Source organism: Buteo buteo, chromosome 6 (assembly GCF_964188355.1).
Source record: "Buteo buteo chromosome 6, bButBut1.hap1.1, whole genome shotgun sequence".
Lineage (NCBI taxonomy): Eukaryota > Metazoa > Chordata > Aves > Accipitriformes > Accipitridae > Buteo > Buteo buteo.
The window spans coordinates 52,454,185-52,479,013 of record NC_134176.1 but is presented as its reverse complement, the minus strand read 5'-3'; the positions used below and the strand labels follow the sequence as shown (position 1 = coordinate 52,479,013).

The window sequence follows — 24,829 nt, the reverse complement described above, 5'->3', positions numbered from 1 at the left end:
CCCTAAACATGTACAGGTTGGGTTTTCATTGACCTTATCATCATTTATTATTAGAAATTGTAATGAATTATTATATTTAGAGTAGGTATACAATGAGAAACTATATATAGACTAAGAATCCATTTTGGGTTACTGGAAAATACTATAATAAATAAAAATTATTAATAAAAAGCAATGTGTAATAAATTATGGTAGGTTGAAATGTAATTGTAGAGCTTTGTGGATATTGGGCTGAATTTAAAGTTACTTGTGCTGGAAATTTAATGACTCCTGACTTTTGAACAGGGCTGCACTAATTAATCAATTGGTAATTACAACTGTGATTAACAGCTGTGATCATGATTGGTAACAAGTATTGATTAATTCCCCAATAATTCTGGCACAGTTTAGAATAAGAAGCACTTTGCAGGATGCAGGAAGCATGATTAACAAAAGCAATAATAAAAACACTTCACTCTCATTACAGAGCTGTCTTGGGGAAACAAGATTTGTGAAGGTGAGAAACCTAGGTAGATTTGCCAAGGTAAAACAGCATTATGCCAAAGATTACCTTAATGAAAGAGAATTATTGGGAAAAGTGGGTGCATTTTTTCATAATGATAAATTTGCTCCAGACTTACAGTCATTATGTCCCCACTACTGAAGTCTTTTTTCATTACAATAGCGTGTTCATTTCAAACTGGACTCAGAAACTCTCTTTATTCCCATAAAAGATAACATTTATACACTTTCCAAAGTGCCATATGAATAGTGGCTCATTATCTACTCCTACAAAAAACTACTAACGAAGGGCACAAGGAGATGAAATATGCATCTGCTAACCAAAGCTGACAATTCCATTTTGTGACAATGTCTTCAATTTTTATTTTCTTTGTTCCGTAGCAGACCTGAAAAGAAAGCTTTTGAGAATGTTTGCAAAAAGCAGGATTATGCTAACATATCTATTCAGAACCAAAGTCTTAGTTTTATATTGTCAAAAAGAGGTAGATATGTATGTCATCTACTTGCTAAGGCATTGGCATATCCAGCAGGAAGCCGAGGCTCCTCTTCCTTTACAGTCGGTACAAAGATTTTCATCTAAGGGCACTGTGGGCCAGGTGCAGAATGGATATATGCATTCTGAATCAGTTCCCTAACCATCACAGTACAGAAAGCCTTCTGGTTACCAAAACAAAACAAAACAACAACAAAAAAAGAAGAATCAAGTACTACTACGCTATTGCTGTACATGTTGAAAAAGATGCAGTCGAAGAGAAAAATATTTTTGAGTATGTCATTTACTGCATATCAACTTTAGGCACTATTCCTTTGTACTATGAGTGAAAAGTAAGTATGAACTGTTATATTTCTCATCTGGAAAACTATCAGTGACAGGATTTTTTTTTTTTTCAGTAAGTTTCTACCACTAGGGAAAAGAAAATATAAATTTAAATCAAGGACTTCTCTCCCTACTCCATAATCTTCCAATCCAAATCAGAACAGACACTTCTGAGTCAACATAATTTCTATACTCTCAACTCTTGCTATTTTATTATGATCTTTGTTGTTTATTATAATATTAATGTTTCAGCTCTGGGAAGTTCAGTCAACTGAATATATGAGAATTTAATCATCTAAAAAGAAAACTTACTATTTGCTAAAAGCAAAAAAAGCTTACTCACTCTCTTGATTTTAAAGAACAGTTTCAGTGGCATAAGTGGATGGCATGGCATGGGTGACTTCTAACCACTTGAAATCAAGAGAGAAGACATCAAAAAAAGTTTTAATTCTAACTTTTAAGTCTACCCTATGATTTCTGAACATGCCTCACCATTTTAATCATGTGTTGATACTGCATTTCAAGTAATTTTCACAAAGAAGTTCTCTGATCCTGGAGGTCTCTTGTGTCACTGTGGTCCCCTTTGTCTCTACGTGGTGCTCTTTCAATTTTAATAGACTTACATAGTGTGCTGCTGGTAGTACCCTTTAAGATGGCCAATTCCTTGCACAACGTTATCCTCTACCTCAGATCATTTTTTTGCCATACTTAGTATGATCCCAAAGTGGTGTTAGGTGAAGGAAGGAATGGAGGTAGGTGGGGGGAGAGAGAGGGAGATAAGTCTCAAAGTTTAGCTGTGGATTTGAACCTCCCTGAAGTTCTGTGTGTTTGGGTCTGGGCTTGAGCACATGCTCTTTCAGAATACGTAGGAAACTAACAAAAGCAGAAGCAAAAAGTCCTTCTAAAATGAAATTACAATCAAAGCGGGAAAAAAAATTATAGCAATAAAATAAGAATGAGATCTGATAAATATATCAAAAGGTTTAGCATGAAATGCAGCATAATGAACTACAACACTTCTAGAGCCTATCATTCTTTCACATAATGTTTGTGATACTAAGAGGTAAGAATTAAGACACTTAAAAATCCATTTTAGAGACTATCTTTATTCAAAAGTCCTTTTGACACCAGTACCAAATTCAGAAAAACTTACAACTGATTATGCCAAGAAGACAAAAGACTGAATTTTCTTTTTTTTTTTACATTTATTAAATAACATTGTTAAATAAGGTATGAACATAAGATGTGAACAGATGCTTTTATTCCACAGAGTCCAGTTCTGTAACTCTACCCTTCCATCCCAGTAACTTTTCAAAGATCTGTCTTCCTGGTCTTTGCTTCTCATTGCTTCCCACCCTTGACGGGTGAATATTTTTTAAAAGGCTGTAGGGACTCATCAAGTTTAAATGGCATGATGCACACATTTTATGCCATTCTTCAGCTGCAGCTGGAGACTGCAGACAATAATAATAGTAATAGTAATAATAATAATAATAATATAAAAATCTTCATGCTGTAGATGTAAATAGCTTTCCCTAATGTTCTTTAGAGCATAAAAATACTAAGAAGAACTTTTGATATTGAATTATGTAGTCCTGCACAGGACATTTGAAATAGCAGCTGACAGGAAATGGTGGTTTTTTCCAGAGTTTTACACATGCATGAGGCCCCCATACTGCTGCAGGTGATATCAGATGTTATAACCCCTGTCAAGGATACATTGTTTGTGGCATCTGGTTACTGATAACTAGACTGTACATTTTTTTTCTGTATATATTTAATAGAAAAGGGACTCTAAGATGTTATACAATACAAAATGCTGAGTTAAGTATTAACAGTAAAGCAAGCAAATATGCCATTAGGCTGTCAAAGATCACGAGGGACCTGAGCTTGCTTACTTCTGTCCCCCACTCTCTGGCTTGTTTTCAGGACAGGCTTAACTCCAGTTATAAATCATGAGACTCCTTCTCTTTAGCTGATACCATCCTCACTTCATGTAATTTGAATGCAATTTTGTAACACGCTGTCTCAAACTTTAGGCTGCCAATCTCAAATATGTCTGAAAACAGCACAACTCCTTGGCAAAAATTGAGGGCAGGATCTATGTAGTCATTTTTTCAGCAGTAAAAATCAAAATAGTTTTTGACAATTGTTTTCATCTCACTCTGAAGTATAACTCCCGGTACCACAGATTACCACACTGAGGACCTTCTATGGTAATATGTAGTTATTGTTGATTGCTGACACAAGAGTAAAAAATTGCACCTTTTTTTTTTTTTTAAGATTAAAAGTTGGGTCTCCGCAATCCTCAAGTGTTACTGAAGTAAATAAAGCCAAACTTTGACTAACATAGTTTATGTACCAAAGATATTCTCTAAATTGCTACAGAACTATGGAAGGTCAAGAAATCCTTTCATGTTAATGTCTAGGGGTATCTACTATACAATAAATTTCTCTCAGGTGATTAACACTTTTTCTGCATCAAAATTCTTATTTTTAATCAAGACTTTTTCACATATAGCAGAGATTTTGCCACCAAGGCAGTTTAAATGATACTATGCAAGTACAAGTTACTGTGTTTAGACCCTCCTTAACGAAGTCTATATTCAAAAACTACCAAACACTGTTAGTCTTCACATCTGAGATCAAGTAAGCGATGTTATTATATCTAAAGAACTAGGTATCAAGAGTAAAGATAGTTCCTTTATGACAAGACACATTTTAATCAGAAATTTTGATTTGTCAAAATGAGAAAGGTCTGCTGAAAAACACTGCTTAGTTTCCTGCCAACTTGCATGGGAATCTCGTTTCTACTGCAGCTGGGACTCTGTTGTCTGTGGCTCACATGTTCATCTGCAAAACTTAAGCTCTAGGTATGGGTCAGGGTCTTTGGCAAAGCATCTGAAAGTGGTCAGAGGTCTGTCTGAGATGAAGCTTTTCAGGTTATCAGGTTTTTGTCAGGTTTTCTGCCTTCAGGATCTGAGCTGTATCTTGGGATGGGCAGCTAGGATGAGTGTCACTCTGGATTTGATGACCTCAAGATTTTCAAATATTTGTACCCCAACTACTATCTCAGGACTTGTTGCAGGACTTTTACTCCTTTTGCCCCCCAGTAGGTATGGGGAGTAGCTTTGAAGTTAGAAGTACTGGGAGCTTTAGTTGAGATTGGAGGCCTTGGACTTTGGGTTCCCGCATTCCCTTTTTGTTTAAGCAAAGCTTCTAGTGTAACATTTCTTTTTTTTTTTTTAATTTTATTTCTCTATAGTTGGAACTTCTTACAGTTTGTCCTATTCCTTCAAAACATAGACAGCTTTCTTTCCTTGAAGGTAGAATTTTCTTGCAGGGCAGACAACCATTCAACTAGCTCTGCTCAGGAAACCTGAGTTCTACTTTCACCACCTGGATAGGTGATCACACCTCTCTTTTTGTTTCAGTTTCTTTATTTCTAAAACTATATCTGTAATAATTCTGCTTTTATTTAAACTTTTTGAATCTGATATCCTACAGCTGAGCTAAATACTGCTTGTACAACATCATGAGCGAGCCCATTGCACTACATGTATGAATATTTGAGGATGAATTCAGGCTCAGATTTAGTCTGACAACATGGGGATCAGATTTTCTCAATACAGATATTTTTCAGTGTTTTTGTCCTCTAAGGAAAGAAAGACACCCCCACACACACACACACACCCCCGCTTAGTTTAAGCTTAACGTTTGCTTAACATGTATCAGAAAGGTTCAAACCAAAAAGTACAGAGGATTCAGAGGCCATACAGCTTCTACAAAAGGTATGAAAATATCTGTATATTCTAGTGAGCATAACTGATGATTTGCTGCATGGCAAGGTTTCTTACTATAAAAACTAAATCTCATTGAATGCCTTCTAGCACTATTGCAAGGAATAAGTAGCAGAGTGAATCTCTGTAGGTACAAATTTCATTTTTCAGTGGTCCCCTGGAATCTCTTCTCTTTCATCTGAGGGATTATCACATCCTTTTCTATATCATTTCTATCCATCTTGCATTGGAGCAAAGGAAGGAAGGGTAGGATGAGGGTGATCACCTCTGTGTCAGATATATGCAGCAAAGCAGCTAAACTTGGCCAAATCCATAAATCCCCTTAATAAAGCAATTTCATTTCCCTTCAACAGGTAGAATCAATCAGAATGTGCTTTCATATGCTAATATCTAGAGAGTCTACCAGAAGAGACATAGCAACAAGGTCCTTATACACAGAAGAGGGGAGAGGACAATAGATCAGGAGGAATTATTAGATCTGAAAACATTACAATTTAATGAATCATCATACAGTTACCTTGTGGCCACCAATAAGCATTCCAGGCTATGCTATGATTTACCAGGCTTGAGAGACCTTGTTATCTAGTTGGTGTTACACCCAGAAAACCTGGATCAGCTTCTTTTCTAGTAGGTCTATTTCCCTTGCCATTAGCTGATTTTATTTTTATTGTCATCCTGTTTGGGATTTATTTATCCACATGGTGTATTGTGTACCATGTAGGAGGCATGTGATGTCCAAATGCCTTCTATCTTTGCTTCAAGAGAGCTTCAGAGGACAAACCTGACTCTTCCTCAGCAGGTGACTATAGGAAAGCAGATAGTATGCTTATGCATATAAGGATGTACTTTCTCTGTGGAACCAATCTGATTAAAACTAGGTCCAGAAACAGAACAGACAATTTCATATAGCATTTTCTTAATTTGTCTTTTCCTCGTATCACAGAAGCTTACGCATTTGCATTTGCTATCTTAATTGTGGGTAATTCAAACCACAAAATATTCTTTGCTCTTTAGCAAGGGTGTAACTTTACTTATGAGTAGCATATGAATACAGTTTATTTAGCCCACAGGTGCCAAGAAGCTGTAGCAGTGCTATGTTGTCTGCATTATAATGATATATAGGCAAGACATTACAGGAGAACTTTTCTTTCATATGCTGATTTGGAACAAAATGGACCACCAAATATTCTGCACTTTGTCCAGCTGTTTTGGTCATTTGCAGCGTGAGAAGAATCAACGTGAAAAGAAATAGAGAACAGACGAAAGGCTTCAAAGGCAGCAAACACAAGCAGCTGTAGAAACTGAGAACATAGAAAGGCAAGAGACTTGTACACATATTGACAGGATCTATCTGCAAGGAACTGCAAGGTACGTGGTGGATTGATCTCATGGCTATTTCCTTGGGAGAAAGAAAACTTTACCTTGCTGACAGGATGGCAGGAAGAAACACCAGCAGAGAAATCATGTGAAGATTTTCTTCCCAGGAGATAGTCTATCTCAAAGGAAAAATTATTTACTGTTCTTAACCACAGGCCCCTTTTTGTATCTCAGAAGATAAAATTGGAATTTCATCATACTTGGGAAGTATTTCTAAATACGGAAATGTGTCTGTGTGTTTCATGCATTAAACTTTTACTTAGAGAAGTGTCAGAAAAACTCATATACCTATAAAGGTGTGGGGGGGGGGGTTCTTAACACTTTTAAACTATATAGGGATGATGATCATTGAACTCAGTTCCTGCTTCTGCCTAGAGTATTCCTATATCCTGTTTGTGACTTATTTTACAGTAAAAAAAAAACCTTATGATAATTAAATGCGAGAATTGATTAGTGAGAGAGAAACATCATGAGTGGTCTTCTTAATATACAGCATGAAAGATATGATACAATAGAGTATTGTTATTTTCTAAAGCTGGTGGTTTATTCAGATAAATGTGGTAACCACAATAATAGCTACTGCCAAACAGTGGAAGTTTGCAGGCATCTTTTAACTGAGGAAACAGCACTGTGATTCATTGTCAATTGGAAACCTACTGGGAAATTCATGAAAATATCCCATCAAGCTTTCAGTAGATAGCACTAGAGGTAACAGTTTAATAAGAATGCGTTTAATTTTTATGGCGCTGTTCAACAAAACCTTCTAATTACCTCACAAGCATGCAGTTAAAATACATCAAAAACAATAAAACCTCTCAGAGTAATACATAATTAAAGTAGTCAATCAAATTAAGAAGGTTTCCTGGAAAAGTAGATGAATCTGCGAACCTTCTACGTAGTTCTTTAATGGCTGTGATGTTGACATACATTCCACTTACATGATTCCTTTGCTACTCTATGGACAGGGCATGAGCTCAGGTGCTGCTCTGGAGCCAAAGGGTGTAGGGTGCAGAAATGGAGGCTCAAGGTGGGGCTTCTCTCAGGTTTTTGACACAGCTTAGCTGTTTTCACCAAAGCCTGGTTCAAGGTGCGCTGTAGTAGGGTAGACCCCAAGGATTGTGATGGGAGAGGGAAGACTGAAGAAGAAGGTGGGTACAGGCTGGTCAGGGCATTTAGACCCCGTTGGTGTGCTTGGGACTTTGACAAAGACCATCTCAAATGTCATGCTAAAACATAGTTTGAGCACTTACAAAGATGGGCAATAATACTAAATCAGCAACTTCCCATGCTTCACCCGTATATTTATCCCTAGAAATGAAGGAAAATAACATGAGCTACAGTGACTTTAACTTCTGTAATGAATTTAGGTATTGCTTAAGATTCACCTAAGTTCCAATTTTAATTCACTGGTGGCTATTTATAGTCTTCTTTCATGCATGACCAGTTAAATAGAGATATATGTCAGTGTTTAATTCTCCATATGACCAAATGATCATAATATAACTTAATCTCCATGATAGAGTGGTGTGTCCTCCTGAATCTCTGGAGCAAAATGCATGTCCACAGAGAAAGATCAAAGTCACAGAATCACAGAATCATTTAGTTTGGAAGGGACCTCTTGAGTTCATCTGCTCATGTCCGTTCAGGAATCAAACACCCCACATTCACTTTCAGACAGTATAACTCTCTAAGCAATGATGTTTTTCCTTAGGAATACTTGTTTCTTGGTTATTTTCGGCCTGTGCAAGGTTCTTAGTTTTCTCTACTTTTATTTCTAGTCTTAGTTTTATTCTATTTGCCATCCCTTTAAGAGAATTCCAATGGTTCTTTGATCCATGCTAGGCACCCATGTCCCTCCTCTGGGAAAGTCTTCTTTACACATCCTCACACAGTTATGATGATTTTCTCAACAATATTCCTAAAGTTCTCTTAGCTCAATTGCATCACCTGAATTGTAATATTTGGGGGAGGAACACTTTGAAGGTATATTCCCTTCTCTCAGATGCTTCTGACATGTCATTCCCAGCATCCCAATACATCCAGGAAGACATTCAGCAAAACAGCCAGCTGAAGGGCTTCATACCACTTCATTTACAAATACTTTCAGCTGATGAGTTCAGATAAAGTTCTTTCTGTTTAACTAGGATGCCTAACATCAAGCAGCACTAGGGCTCTGAATTCAGCCCTGTTCTTGTCATAAACTTTCTTCAGAAAATTCACCTTTCCTGTCTCCCCCAAATCACAGTTGTTCTTAGAATTCTCTCTAGTTTGCCTCATATTTATTACCTAAATAAATGCAAAAGAAAGTCTAAAATAGGACACGATATCAAGCAGGGTATTATTTTAGTAAGAAAACAGTGATTAGAAGTATTCAAGAATGACTTCTGTGTTGAAAAGATCTGAGCCAACGATGCATATAAATTTCCCCCAAATTTTCATTCATATTTTCAAATGGATTCATATATTCATGTGCCTTCTCTTCTTGAGCTCACTTCCACACACATTTCTGTAGTTAAACTGAAGTAATGTTAATTTCGAGGTTGTGCATATGACAATGTACAGAAGCAGAAGATTGCATCGACTAGGGGAGTACTGCTTGTACAAATGCTTGCATAACCTCTGAGCAGAAAAAGCCAGCGAGGCTTACAAGGAGCAATGAACATATCTTTGTTTTACCTGTGAGTGGGTGTACATATACACCCTACTGAATTCTCCTTTGTCTGTGTTCTGCTGCTTTCATATCATGTTTGCAGAAAAATGAATTTGTATGAGCAATGTTAATAAGGAATTCTTGCTCTGTGGTGCTGTCTCTGGACAAATGTAAAAAGGCAAATGAGAAAAAAGCAATAGAAAAAAATGGATACTGGCAGCGACTGAAGCCAGGGTTTGTATTTATGAGATGTTAAACTGGCATAATTGCAGCTAGGATATTAAACAATGCCTTGACTGTTTTTTTGTCTGCTGGACTTAGAACCATGTGTGGGGAGCTCCATCTAATCCCAGTGCAAGGCAGTTTTGGAATGCCACCTTCTCTGTCCTCTGGATTAGGTTCTTCATTACCCTCTTCAAATCCACCAGCTTTTTTCTGGTCAGGTAGAGTAGAGGTTAGGCAGATGATAGCTTGGGACAGGAACACAGGTAAGGGAAAGAAGTTCGGTCACAAGCCAGACCAAGGAAGAAAAAGAGGAACTAGCAGAATCATAAAAGATTTATGAGATTACAGCACAGGGCTTCTATCACAGCTACAAGTCTTGCATGTGTGCAGTGACTGGTATGATGATATCAGCAAGTATTAACTTTAGTGTAATTTCTTATTGTCTGTACTCAGAATCGTGACTCCGCTGTAGTATCAGTAAGTCAGTCATACCTACTTTTATCCTCTGTATAGGCATTTCAGTTTAGTTTAGCTTAGGGTGCTCCCAAAGTAATGCAAGCGAAACTGGGGAAAAAAAAGATGTTCTAGAAGAAGCAAGAGTTTTGTGAAGATAATTCAAGGGCTTTATTAGCCCCCCTACCTTCTATTGTTGTAACTTTTTATATAGGCAATACCATCCTGAAAATGCCAAAAAGTTTTCCAGTGGGTATACTTATTTGCATGCAGAACATCATTGCAGTGTTCATCATTAACATCACAGAAGGATCCCAGTAAACACGCCAAGTTTCCTATAGGGCTTTTTGCATTTTTACATGAACATTTTAGTTAATGATGTCACACAGCAAAGTTAACTAATTACATTTTTAATTAGTTTCTGGAATTAAAGTGGGTTATATTTAGAACTTATTTAATTAAAATAGGCAAACTATATTTCATGTGCATAATGTAGATATTCTCAGAACTTCTTACTCTTTGCTCCACCACAAATATAATTAACAGGAAGATTTTCAGTGCATTTCCAAGAAGAAAGGGCAAAATATCTTTTCCCTTTCTAATGATAACCAGCAGTCTCAGCTCCTTGCACTTTTAAAGTGGGTAGGTAAGAAATGTTTATTATTCGGCTCAATACTCCACAGTGGCATAGAACCAGAGGGTCCATAAATAGTATTTGCCTCCTGGCAACTCTATTCCATGATAATATCCTTTTGATACTGGGGCTGTGCACAGCTGAAAGAACCCCCAGGCTATCTCTCTAATTCCAAAAGTTGGTAAACTGTTTCCTGGAGAAAATAAATAAATAAGAATAAGCCAAAAAAATGCAACAGAAGCAAAAGTAACATTAAATAATTACTGCATTCATTTGGCTGTAACAAAAGCAAAAAAGATAGCTTAAAGGTTACAAGAGAATCACAAATGGAGAATACTGTCCCACAGATTCTCTTCTAACTGTGTATAATTATACTAAACCCCTGAAGATATCCATGGGTCCCCTTCTAACAAAAATTTGGGAAGTGGCTGAGGCATGATCCCACACTGCCTTGCCACGAAGCACCCACAGAAACTCTGTCGGTGGAAGAACTGTCGTGCGCGTGGAGTGATTCAGAGTATGAGATCCCGACCCCAAAGGCCACAACGCTACGACACTGCATCAGCCTGAATGGGGCCAACGTTTTATATCGGTTCTAAAAGATATCTGTGAGGTTACGTGCAGTTTAACAGTTGCTACCCTCCGGGAAAGAAGTGTGTGTGCCTCCCTAACTGGCTGTATGATTCTTGGATATAGAAGGAAGTCTGTGTAGCAAGAAATGCTTTATGATGTGAGACTTAAACTTTGTGAAAGCTGCTTTACCTTAGCTCCTTGGAAAGCCTTTTAAACTGTGAGGTGTGGTGATCACCCCAAACGCATGGAAATTAATACTATAAAAGTAAATACCTCTGTTGCACTGCTGTTGATTTCAGAACCAAGCATTTACAGCATTTAAAAAATAATTTACACGTAACTCACTTGGCTTCTGGTTTAGCTCTTTTGCATAACTTTGTGTGAACACCCCTAGGAATTTTTCCCCACATGAAAGCTAGGAAGCAGCTGTTATTCATGCAAATACACATATTCACAGGAAGACTGGTTGCTTCAGCTGATGATTTAAAATAAAACCCTGCATTTCCTGAAAACAGTCTCTCTTATTCCATTAAGTATAGAAAAGGCAGCTTTTTCTTTTCTTTTTCTTTTCTTTTGTTTTTTTTGTCAGTGCTTTGTCCCCAGTGAATATTAAGGTGCCTTCTCTCATAAAACAGAGGAGCAGATCAATGCAGTGTCTTCATTTGTTGTCTTTGCATTTGTCGCTAAAGCAAACCTAAAAGTGACTTGGGGCAGCCTCAAAGCTTGTTTTCTACTCAAAGAAAAATTGCACAAGACAAAAAAATGCCTCTGAGATTTAATTATCCTTCTTTGTTACATCTCACTAGGAAGAAATGTACTGTAGCTGTGAGTTCTTCCATAGCCAAGATACCTGTACTTGTTGCTTTTTTTTGTTGCCGATGGCAAACAGGTCTTTAAAAATGAATTATTCCTGCTTCCTTTTTTGCCCATACTCTCAAGAGTTTCTCCCTTGTGCACAGGTGTGCAAATTTGGTGATGGAGCCTGGGAAAAAATTTATCTGATACTCCCCAGCTCTGTTTGTTCGTTGATGTGTTCATGTCCCATGCTGTATTTTTCTCTTACAGGGATGAAACCTCAGTTATCGAATGGTTTTCCGATCTCCAGTGCTCTCCATCAGCTGTTTCTTTCATCAGGCATCAAATTCCTCTTTCCTGCTTGGCTGTCTTATTTCTTCTTAACATTCTGTTAAAATTAAACAAAAAAACAAACTACATTTTTCTTGAATTTTAAAGTGGCAGCCTTTCGCCTGCCAAAACCAAGCATATTAGACAAAAACTTCCATCCTCCCATTTCCTGTGGAGTTGCCTGAGTCACCTTAGGAATAAAACTGTTAGAGGGGCAGTTCAGAACAAGCTACGTCCTCATTCTGTGATACTGTTGAGCGACTGGTACCTTCTGGTCCTTCTCCATCTGGTACTTTTAAAATTTTTACTGAATGTACCTTATTTAACTGCACAGTTCCCATAGGGTAACATTTGCTTCACCTGCATAAATGAGAAATGAAATATGAAAATTGACCCTGCCACATTGTGAGGGTCTGATGTAGCATTTTTCACTCCCTCTACATTTGCTATTCCAACTGACTGGAATCTTTCCAATCTTTCTGCACAATTTGAGGCTCTTGAAATTACTGCATATACAATTATATTTCCAGCAACATTATGCAAGGCCAGGACAGAGGCCTCATTAATGGCCTGGAAAGGGAGCGTAGATCTTTGTCCACTTTTCCATCTGTTAACATAGCTTGTGATAGGGAGATGCGAACTGTTGCACAGTGCGTGCCTTGTGAAATTGTGAAAAAGACTGACCTCACGACCAGGACTTACCAAACATAATTACCTCATTTCTACAGAACAAATTCTGTGCAGGTTTATGAGGCATAAATAATGGATATATGTTCTCCCACTGGTTTATTGAGAGAGTAGCTGTCTATATCCTATGTGGTCATTCTAGAATAGTCTTTCTGTTATTACACACTAGCACTAATGACCTTAAGAAATGTATCGTACAGTCACAGGCAACAGAAGTCATAGGAAGTCACTTTCTGCCATAATTCTCCTTCACACAGATAGTTTTAACGATAGATGACTTCATCATCTACAAATGTCTTAAGACATGCACAGCAATCAGAGACGAGACGTTAATTAACTTTGTTCAGTCATTTTTGCTCATACACGATTTACTTCACCTGTAATGTTAAATGTAGAGATAAGAAGACATTTAAGGTCCTCAGCCCACCAGAACAATGATTAAAGACTGAAGCAAGTGACAGCTCAGGCAGATTATAGCAGGAAAATTAGGATCTGGGTTTTGAACCCTTTTCTTATCCCCCTTTTTTATTTCTTTTTGGCAAAGAGCTAGTGGGATCCTCTCCAACTGCTTTTGCCCTAATTGGCCTTTCCCTACTTGTGGAATAATTCTCCTTTTTGCTGGATGATTTGCAGGCTCTCCCACCAGAAGTGGTGAAATTATATATGCCTGGAGGGAGAAATGAAATGAAAATGTCTAGTACTATAAGAAACAGACAGCAGCACGAAGAAAGCAATTTTACCCTAGTGTTTATTAGTGTACAACACCGTAGTGATAATTTTTGTTTTGCTAATTAACGACAGCAACTTACTGAAGCGGAATGTAATAATGCAAGTTATTGAGCTGGTTTTGTCCATGGTTCTGAGGCTGTTTGAGTGTCATTACCAACTGAACGGCAGTGCTGGCTGGGGTAGAGACAAACTAAGGAAGGTGTCAGGGTCTGGGTGGGGGGACACTAGTTGTCTTTACTGGTCCCACAGCCCCATTTCAGCTCAGCTCAGGGCACTGTTATCTCTCCTGGCTGTGCTCCCTGGCAGGAGCGGGCAAGGGATCACTTTTGGGGGGCTGCCCGGGACCTGGGCAGGGGCTCGCACAGGGAAGCGGGAACCAAGGCTTTAGAAAGTGTTTTTCCTTTGGTAGCTCTTGTTTCCTTAACCAAGTGGTTTGGTTGCGTTGATTTTACAGTACTCCTCTGAGAGAGAAACAAATGTGTTCCAGCCACACTTGATATTTTAATGTTTCAGAGACAATACGTTCTTTTCTGGAGGGGAAGGGATAAACTGTAATGATGTCCATGGTTTAAAATGACGTTCTGCTACTTAGTGATTACTTTGTCTATTTATACGCTGCCTGGATCCACAAACTCCATTTGCAGCTCAGGTACATATATCTAGCTGTATTGTTTCGATCTTGCCTCAGGAGAACGGTGTTTGACAGTGAGTGTCAATTTGCAAAAATGTGTTGTCTGCACTTTTTGAAGAACAAAGCAAGATACAGATTTATTTATTATTTTTTTTAAGCCAAGCATAAAGGTTTACTATTTATTTGGGACATTAATTTCAATGAAGGATGGGAGCCCAGTGGAATTAATTATGAGGCAAAGGAGAAGCATCCCATAAAAAACTTCTTTTCTTGATACCCTTTCCTACGTGTTCTTCAGTAAAGAACAATTATTTCAGAAGTCTTGGCTGGAAAATGGATTATAGTGACAGAAAAGAGTAGTTCTTTTATATTTGCTGAGGAAGATCATGCACCTGAACCACATGCCAACTGCATCAATGGAAATACTTTTAATTTGTGGCCTCTTCTGTCAGTGTTGTATAGAAAATGTGGAATGGAAGCATGAGACTGAGGAAGAAAGATAAAAGGAGACTACAAAAAATGGACTAGTTAAAAGGTAAGTGATGTACAAACACTTTGTACACCAAAGTAGATAAAGAATTATCTATTGTGGCTTAATGAGTTTTGGCTAGCAGTAATAGAGATTTAGGATAAAGATCTAGCCTGTCTATCAAGGGACCTTCCCAACCATAGGAATTTTTTTGGTTGTGCAAAACTTTAAGGTTTTTATTTCTGTGGTCTTTTAAAATCAGGTAACAATAGAAACTGTAATTTCTGGAACAATTTGTTCCTATGCTTAGGAAAAGCGGTATGTCCTTCAATAACACTTTCACGTTTAGTTTTAGGTTATTTCTAAGCACTTGGTAATTTTCAAGGGTGCTGTTAATGAGTTTGCTGGGCTGGGGGGGTCTGACTGTAGTGAATCTGTGGCTTTTTTATTCAGCTGCACTGTGTTCTAAGATTTTTGTGTGTGCTTATACCCCTGATGACTTCAGAACAAGATCATACTGTGAAAGTATAACTGCACACTTTTACTGGCTTTGCAATAGCTAGCAAGAAAGGAAGGGTTTGTGCTTCGGCAGCAGAGGTTAAAACATAAAAGGTACAGTGGAAGACTTGTAGATGCCAGGGATCAGAGTTGCTTGTCAAATTTTGTCAAATACCGGGTGCAGTATGGATCTAGTCTTTACTGCAGTGGTGGAGATTCTGGTCAAACAGAATGACTTGTATCATACTTCTCTCAAAAGCACTTGTAACTTTTGTTTCACTTAGGCATAAGGAAGAGATTATTCTCTTGATTGCTGGTAGCGATGATTTATCTTCAGTCCTTGTCGATAATGGCCTTCTGCTAGTAAACACAGGCTAAGGGGTAAGTGGTGAGTTGAACACAGGGTGTAAGTACCTATATGAGACCTATTTCTGATAGCAGTGCTTTTAATCTAACCAGTACAAGAATAAGGGACCTAAGGCTTCAGGCTTTTAGTGATATGCGATATGGTGTTAAAGTTTTACTAGGGAAGTAACCATGCAGTAAATATTCCTCATTTTTTCTTTAGGCTAAAACTGGACAGCATCCTAGAAAGACTCATTATCGCACAACCAGAAGATATGTGAATGATGTAGCAAACACTTATTAAAACTCTATTGTCTGTGTTATGCAGTTAGATTAAAGGAATATAATGATTCTTTTAATTTGGTCCTACGAAACTGCATGCAGGTTTGCATTGACAAATACACTTGCATTAGTTTGTTCTGCTCAAAAGTCAAAGTCCCATCAGACTACTGACTAGAGGTAATAATTAAGGTATCAAATATTGATATCAAAGACACTGATTCTTAATTCCACATTAGAGACTCAGCTGTTTCACCTCCTGTTTAATGAGTTATCAGCAAAATAGAGTTCCATTTTGCTGTTAGTTTGCTGAAGGGGAGAGGAACGATACAAGAAAGAACCAAGTGATTTTATAGAATTTGCAGCACAGTTACAGTGTCTGTGTATGCGTGCATGTCTGTGCACATCTTCTGACTTCTAAATTCAGCCAAACTGTACACAGAATCATTGAGAAAATAGAGCTTCATAATGTTATTTTTATGGACTGGGTTTTATAACTGGGCTTGCACTTAAAAGTGTCTAGTAGAGTATATAGTGTATACAGGATGCTAAAAAAGTGTTAACTTTTGAAAAAACTTCCTAGCCCATGTTAAACCTAATTTAAAACATTTTGGCTTTAGTGTCATCATTTTAAAATGATATAATTAAGTATTTTTCAAAGGAAAATACATGCTGATGTCTCTGCATAGCATTAAATATTTAAAATGAACATCATTGCTGCAAATTTTGTAATGGAAAATAATTTTACCAAAGCAGATCAAATGACTACATCACGTCTCCCTTGTAGTAAGTGTATCCTGCTCTTTGAATTATTCACCACTATATATCTATATGTACATAAAATATACATGCAGTAACTGTACAAAGCAGAGCCTGGGTAAGCCTATTGAAAGCATGCCTGGAATATGTTCTGTAATATCCCAAATCTCGGATCAAGCATAAAGCATGCTTAGCTCTGTGTACTCCATGGTAAAGATTTTCCTGAAAATGACTGAGTGCTCCAAGTTGTGGTGAGAGGTATAATGACATGATATATGTGACTGTCTTTTGGGGAGAACTCAATTGACCTAGTATGAAGAGAGCAAAGGACTATTGTGTGCTGCTCACCTTAGCCTTATTATCACGTCAAAATTTTGATATGTAAAGCATTGAAACAAAAAATGGTAAAACACAAGTTTAGCTGGACTTGCAAACACCCACCAATCATTGTTGGCAGGCAAGTAATGTTAGTCACTGAGACAAGCAAATTGGCTTAAGGAGATTACATATGTACTGCATTTTTACCCTATTTTACTTCTGGTTTTTTTTTTATTATTGTTATTTGTCCTGTGTTTGGAGTTTGCACTGTGAGCACTCTCATTCCCTTTACTCCCTCTTGCCTTCATTACTGCATCTTCCTTTCATCTTCAAAATCCTAGCTCTCCAGACTTCCATATGTACAGAACGCTATTGCTAGCTTCATTCAGGATCTCCTTTTCCACTCTAGTGCAAAAACACGTTGAGGCCATTAATTTCTATGAGAATATACTTAGAAAGCTCGAAGGAGTGGAAACAAGAAAGGCCGCATCCAAAGAATACGATGTGGGTGGCAGTTATGGGAGGTTAGTGTGCTGGGGAAATCTGTTTTGTGATCCCTGATTTGTATTTCTAAAACTCCTCTCTAAGCATAACACAAAGTCTTTAGGTGAGCCATTCATTACTTGATCTACCTCAAATGTCCTGGATAAACATATGCAAGTATCTAATCTTCCTGGTGTGGAATCATATCTGGAGAATAGGGAACACAATATTTCTTTATCTTGTAATGGAATTGCAAAGTTCATTAACATCTCCGAGGTGGTTGTGTACTTCATTTATAGCAGCTATCTAAACATGACATGAACAATTACATTGCTTTGCAGCTTGTTTCTTTTTAACATCTGTTTTATCTGATTATTTTAGCACTCTGTCTATACCATTTAAAGTTGTCTGAAATACAGCTTATATCAAAAGAATCATAGAAAATAGTGATATTGAAAGTACTCTCGATGCCCTTTTCTGCTAGCATTCAGAAACAGTTAGGATAGACTTGTACCTAGAAGGTATAAGTACCAGGCATTGAAAAAGGAAGTCTGTTATTCTGGGGCATAACACAATTTCTCCTGAAACCAAAAGGTTTGTCCATGTTTTAGATACTTGTCCTGATGCTCATATTCTGATATTCTTTGAACTTTGAAGCCCAAGGTCTGTCAACCAATGTATACTGAGTACTGGAAAAGTAATGCTAAATTGCTATGGTAGTTCACTGGGTCTAAGGAGATAACCTATTCTTTTTTGTATCAATAATCCTGCTAAAGACAACTTTTCTGAGCTTCAGTTTCAACATTGTGGAAAGAGGAATAATACAGATGACTTTACAAGTTATTTTGAACAGTACTAAACAGAACTAGGAGGTCTTGCTGTTATTGCAGTCTACTATAGTAAGTAGAAATACCCAGCTGGCTTTTATTCTGATACTGTATCTTCTAGATGAGAACTCTGCGTTGCACATAGATAGTAATTAGCTGGTTTGGTTTCAGCAGCCTTATACAGCCATGGCTTAAGCAGACAGTGCTGTCAGGAAACAACTCTATGTTGACTTGTTGGAACAAGTGACAGCCTTTCCCTATGCATAGGCTACATTTGTTCCTGGCTTTGCGTAGCAAATCTAATCTCTGAAAGAAAGATGGGTAAACTCTCCTGGCTTGTGTAATCTCTTATAAATATGCTATAAATTGAGCAGATGTCAAATTGTCATGCTTGTAATGCCATACGTGTATAAAACTTTATGGCATGCATGACACTATGCTCTGGCAGCAGAGCTAATGGCATTAGTCAAACAACCCTAAAGTGGAAATAACAAAATTGCTAACAGGGATGTGCAAGAGGCCAATCATTTAAAATCAATCCCATCTCACATGACACAACAGGGCCCTCTTAATTTACTGCTTTTCTAGGTCTTACCAGAAAAAGGGTGCATCATAAAAAGCAAGATACATCTTGAGGCCTTTTCTTAAGCAAGGAAGAGAAAGTCTTATTCCCCTCAGACCTACAAAATAACAGGAAGATGCTGACCTTGGTATCTGTGAAAAGGAGTGTGGGTAATAGCACAGTTATTCAGTTTGAGTCATTTTAAACTAACTCACTATAAGACAGGACACTTGAGACCACAAAGAGAACTCTGATGGTCTGTCAGATGTGGATATACAGGCAAAAGTATCTTCTGTGCCGTCAGAGACATTGATTAGTGACAGGTAATGGTCAGAAACTTATTAATGGTGAAATGTGCTTTTTGTACTTAACTCTTGTTGGTTTTTTCGATCTGCGTCAGTTTTGCAGTCAGCTGGGATCGATGGCATCAGACTGTAGGAATACCAAAGGAAATAAGAAAAAGTCCAAACCATCTAAATGCAGCCTATTAATTCTGACTCATCAGGCTTAAAACCAGCGGTATTTGTGTCCCTGCTAACTTGCCCGATCTAGCCACAACACTCCTCACACGGGTAGCTGGATGCCTTCCTGCTGTCCCCACTGTGGGTAAATCAGCCCAACTTACACCTTCTGACACGTACTCCTTGGCAGCATGACAACCGGGAGGACGCAGCGTGGTGACTTGGCAGCTGTTAGATCCGCCTCTGCAAGGCAAGTCGGATCCAACTAGTTTGTAAGGTTTTGTCAGCGACCTGTACAGATCGCTTTATCAAGGAGAAGGACAATGAGGTTTATGCTTTGATGTTTTTTCAGTCCAAGCCCTTTTGTTTTAGGATGAATCTGCAAAGAATTTAAAACCTTTCCCTCAGACTTCCTACAGCCACCTGGATAACGAGAAGTAAAACTTGTCTCTGAGAAGATGTACTGGCAATTTGTTCTCTTCAATCCATGCTTGGATTCTGGCTGTTTGCTATGAGAGGTGTCAGAGAGCTGAGCATCAAAACCATCTCATGCTGGCCATTCTCATCATAGGCAGGTACCACATGTCACCTTCGCTTTCCCTAATACAAGGAGACAATGTCATGAGGAGTGTCAGGGAAGATTTACAGCCCATTGAGATCTCTTTTTCTCTTTCCCAAGAGCTAATGTAAGCAATAAAGTACACAAGCTCATGGAGCTACATAACTCTTTTTGTCAGCTGTGTCACTTGGATTCAATATATCCCATACTAGGTGACAGGAGTGTCTGCTATTGTGTGGTGAATGTTCCAAAAAACCAAGCATAGCTCTCACCTCCTCCCTTACCACAACCCAGCAGACAGAATCAAATCTTTGCACACCAGCAGGACAAGTCTTGCAGGTACATTAATCTATTTGTCTTACCTCCTGATTTCAGAGTTTTGCTAGCTAGTTCTGCTGCATTTGCTTTCGCGCATACTTTCTGTTTTTATCTTCTTTCCCTTTTCCGCTCTCCAGATACAGAAGAGGCAAAGCCCTGTCAAGTCATCTGTAATTCTTGACAGCATAATTTCCTTAGGTCAAAAGCAAAGCAGTGTAACTGTGAGGAGAAGGGTATTCCGCTCCTTTCCATAATAGCAAAGTGAAAGTTCCAAAGAGATTTGTCACTTTCAGGAAATAAAAACTTGTGATGAGTGTTTATATAACTTTGGTTTTAACTTATTTCAATGTTTTTTAATATTTGTCAGCACTATTGTTAGAATAAACAGCTCTTTAATCCTCATGTAGATTGCAGGGTCACACATGTGAGATTAATGGGGGTGTGAGAAAAGTCACTCAGTCATCCCCTACTGAAAATTGGCAAGTGTGTACGTATTCTGCTTCTTTTTGGCTGAACTGGAGTGTGGTGCTGCCTAACATAAATCTGTTTCACTGAAAATTAGGAGAGAGTCACTTTACTTGCGCGGCATTGTGAAGGAGGAGAATTATGCTGGGGAAAAAAAGGAGTCATGATGTGGCAGGTGTTAGCACTGACACGGGTAAATTAGTTTGCGAAAGTTCATTTCTGTCCTAGTTGTCACTGCAGAGATTTGAGTAGCTACTTAGGTGACCAGAGCTTTGTCACAATATTGTGCAGGCTGACAGATACCTTTGTGCAAGAAAGGTTTTCTGCTTCCTTGGTGATATTTCAGGTGACATTTATTAGTTAAGTAATAATACAATGCATTTATACAGGAAATATGATCTGTGGGGAATTATTCACAGAGCTGCACAGCAGAATCAGTAATCCATTCCAACAGAATCCACACTTACTACATTGTCCAGAATTTAGGCATCTTTGTTTATATCTAAAGGGGAAGAAGCAGAGCAAAAAAGTATGTTGTTGAACATAGACAATGGGTGGGTGAAGGAGGAAGTATACTATGACATCTGGGCAGATGTTATCTTAACACAAGAGACTGATGTTACTGGTCACACCAGCTGTCTGGAAAAAAATGCCTATTTTTTATCTTTATTAACAATCTGGGCTGAAGAAATTCAACAAGAATAAAATGCTTCAAGGCTCTTTTCTCTAGATCTGGAAGACTCGTGAGAATATTCAATTAGCCAAGTCTATTCTCTGGCCTTTTAAACTGTACCAAACTAATAAACACTTGTAAAATATTTTCACCCTGTAATATCTCCTCTTCAATTTCTCTGTATGTATACAGGCTCTTTGCATCTCATTACTTTGTTTGCCTTGAAGCAAGACTGACATTTTCAGCAAGAGCTGAAATGTGAGATTTTTTGAGATAATGAAATCTGTGTCCGAAAAAAACCCAAAGCAACTAGAAAAGGTTTAAATTAGAAAAATTAATGTGCTGTATGCTTAGCTAATTATGTCAGGATTTTTGTATGGTTTCTTTTTAATCAGGCACCAGCTAGAAACCTGTGAGCTACCAACTTATTTTTCCTTCTGCATTTGGCACTTGAAGGAAAGGAAATTACAGTTTTAATTCTGTTTTAATTTTATTGGTTTTGTTCTTGTACTTATAATTAATATGTTCTGTACTGCAAGAGGGTGAAATTATATGCTCATTATAGAATTAATTACTGTCAGATTAAGTCAATTGATTCCCCCACCACCATCCCTGCTGTGATAACACTTCTTGGGGCCTTTTGTCACTAAGGCATCATTACATTCTCTTATTTCTTCTGGGACTAGGTAGGAACTTCTCCCTCATCCTAAAAGAAGAAATGCAATTGCACCTATTTGTTTTCAGTTCCATTAGATCTACTCAGTGTTTCAGTCTTGCTTAATGCTTGGAAAATTGCAGGAGTCAACCTGAAAGCCAGCTTTTTTCTTGTTTGGGTTTTGTGGGGTTTTTTTTAGCTTTTCCTGACAGAGTTTTCCCAGGTGCTGTCTCAGAGCTCTCTGATCCTACTGACAGGGGTACCTATGTGTACTGTAAGTAAAACATGTAACAGGATAAAGAGCTTCCCCAGTGACTCCATGGACTGCTCCCCTCAACCTCTCTGCTTATCTCTCCCCTTTGTAATTCCTGGATGAAGTTCTAGAGCCTACGTCAAACAGATGACTACAGCCATCTCAATGAAAGTCGAACATCTGGACTACTCACTGTAGGGGCATAGCAGTCCTGATTTCACTGTTCTACTCCAAGCACAAACAGAATCTACTGTGGATAACAAGAGAAGTAATTGGTATTCTAGTAAATGTTTATGGTTTAAAAGACATCCAAACAAGAAAAAAGGGAAAAGACTATTAACATTCCCTACAGAAATGTAAATTGAAGCACTGGAGTTCTTACTTGTCTCCAAGACTGAGAAGAGCAAAGACTAAAAACAGAATGTGTAAGTAATGCTTCTGCTTTTACAGTGTGAAGTTCAGAAAAGAAGTGAGTAAGCACTTTTTATGATATGATGCTGTAGGCAGAGAAGGGAAGGCCAAAGTCTTAAAATTGGTGTGCCTTACATTGGCAGGCAAGTTCCATACTGAAATGAAGTCAGTGAGCTGTGGCTACTCCCTGTCTTCTGGAACAGGAGCTGTTTAGTACATATGTGTAGCTGTACTTTCCCAAGCAGTACGATGTTTCCAGTATGAAAAAAACATAAGGGAAGATACTGAGAATAAAGATAATAAACTAAGAATTCTTAAAGTATTAAATTACATCCCCGATACAATTACCTGAAGTTCTTCACAAGTAAAACACTTTTTCTTTTAATATAGTTCTTTGCTGTTTAAAAACTGAAAAACCATCTTAAAAATATTTAATGAAAGGGATGTCACCTGCTGCAACATCAGCAAGTGCTTCCCAGCTGTGATTCTTCTGGAGCTGTTGATGCAGGGAAAGTGTCTGTATTCTCTGTCTGTACAGTATCCACCTTGTAGTTTACTGGAACATTTTGTTGAGGGTGCATTTCTTATGCTTTTTGTCTTTGCCTTCTTTGTGCTGAACTTTATATCCTTTTTAATAAGACAGTTATTCTGCTCTGCATTTGCCAAGGGAGTCATGCAGGTTCATTCTATTTTGTTGAAGTGTCTTTTCTGTTAGAACAGTAGATAACCACCTACTAATTAAAGTAAATGGCACACATTAATGTCTCCATGGTGCTTTGTTTATTTCAGATTGATATTTCTTGAGCAGCTATTTCTCCCTTTTGATAAGGAAGATATTTGTGACCTTCATTTACTTGTGGAGCATGTAATGTTTAGTCTGTTCAGGGATCTTTGAACTGTTTTCTCATTTCTGACACTGGTCTGCTATGTGACCTGTGCAAGTCAGTGACAAGTAATTGCTACTTGAATTGGTAGGTTTGGATATTCAATATTGCTGAAAAAAGCCACTGAGAGAGAATTTCAAGATGTTTACATATTTTAGTGCAAATAATACTAAAATCACTGGGATAGTTAGGCATCCTACTTTAAGCTTGCTTAGCTACCTTATAGAATAAACATTATTAGCAACAATGCTTTGGTGCTCCTTTCCAGCTACTGAGTTGTAAAAATAATCCGCCTTATTAAAATGGTTTTCCCAGTGAGGCTACTAAGGTGATGAGCTACTTTGGAATAGCCAGTTTCATCTTCATAATTTTAATACTACACTGCTGTTTCAGAGGCAAATATGACAGAAGGTGTCATGAGTTTAATAGGCTTTTAATGGAAACTCTTAGAGTAGGCAAGGTAGATATATTATTAGTCTGTAAGTGCTACAGACCTATTAATAAGTAAGTTTACTTCAAAGGTAAATTTAGTATTTCTTCCAGGACATTAAAGAACTGTGATGAATCTGACATATTTGGGAAAAATAACTTAAGCCTATCATTCTAAAACTTATTCTGAATGATCACAGGAGTTTCTTACTGACATGACTGCAGCTAGAATACTGGGATTTCTCATTTCTCACTAGCCTTCAGTGTCCTTACTTTGCAGACAAAGCAACTGAAGTTCAAAGTGATTTGCTCAGTCTTACAGGAAGACAGTGGTGAACAAGGACTTCAATGTAGATTGCCTAATACTTCTTTACCGCAGAGTCTCACATCAGTAAGTGCAGGTGCCCTTAAAAAAATTGCCACGACCATTAAGTGTATTTCCATTTACTTGTCTACCTTTAATTGGGTGTGATGTAAAAGTGATGAAGTTTTTAATTGCTACAGGGTGAGCTGTAGCTTGGAAATGCTGAGACTGATTTTTCTATTCCTAAACATTGTGCTTCAGAAAGGGAGGAAAATCTGGAGACTTGCAAGATTCATGGATAACAGACTTTCTTAACTGATCCCAGCTCTGTCAGGTCCTGATTGCAACTGTTTCTTGTCCGTGTACTTGCATTTTTCCCCCTTGCTAGAACATTACTTTATTGTAGTGAATCTCTTTTCTACTATCACTAGGCCAGGAGACACCTGACTGCAAAAAAAAAAAAAAAAAACCAACAAACAGCTAGGTACCAGAACTGGAAGAAATAACTCCATGCCAGCAACTCATCACTAGTGTAGAATGAAAGGAAAACACAACATTGTCAAGACATGAAAGTCTAACAAGTCTTCTAAACTTACATATTGAGATTTATATTCTCTTTTGATGTGGATACAAATGTGTCTGACTTGCTGTTCCTTGTTCAGGTGATCTTGATGA

The 24,829-nt window shown here is 37.8% G+C and overlaps 1 long non-coding RNA gene across 1 annotated transcript in view; it reads right to left on the bottom strand.

Annotated features, from left to right (window-relative positions):
* Nucleotides 1-11,679: 11,679 nt before the first annotated feature.
* LOC142032475 (uncharacterized) overlaps nt 11,680-24,829 on the bottom strand; it is a 39,214-nt gene continuing 26,064 nt past the window's right edge. The window contains exon 3 of the long non-coding RNA XR_012650840.1: nt 11,680-12,213. This is a non-coding gene — a long non-coding RNA (uncharacterized LOC142032475). The remainder of the gene's footprint in view (nt 12,214-24,829) is intronic.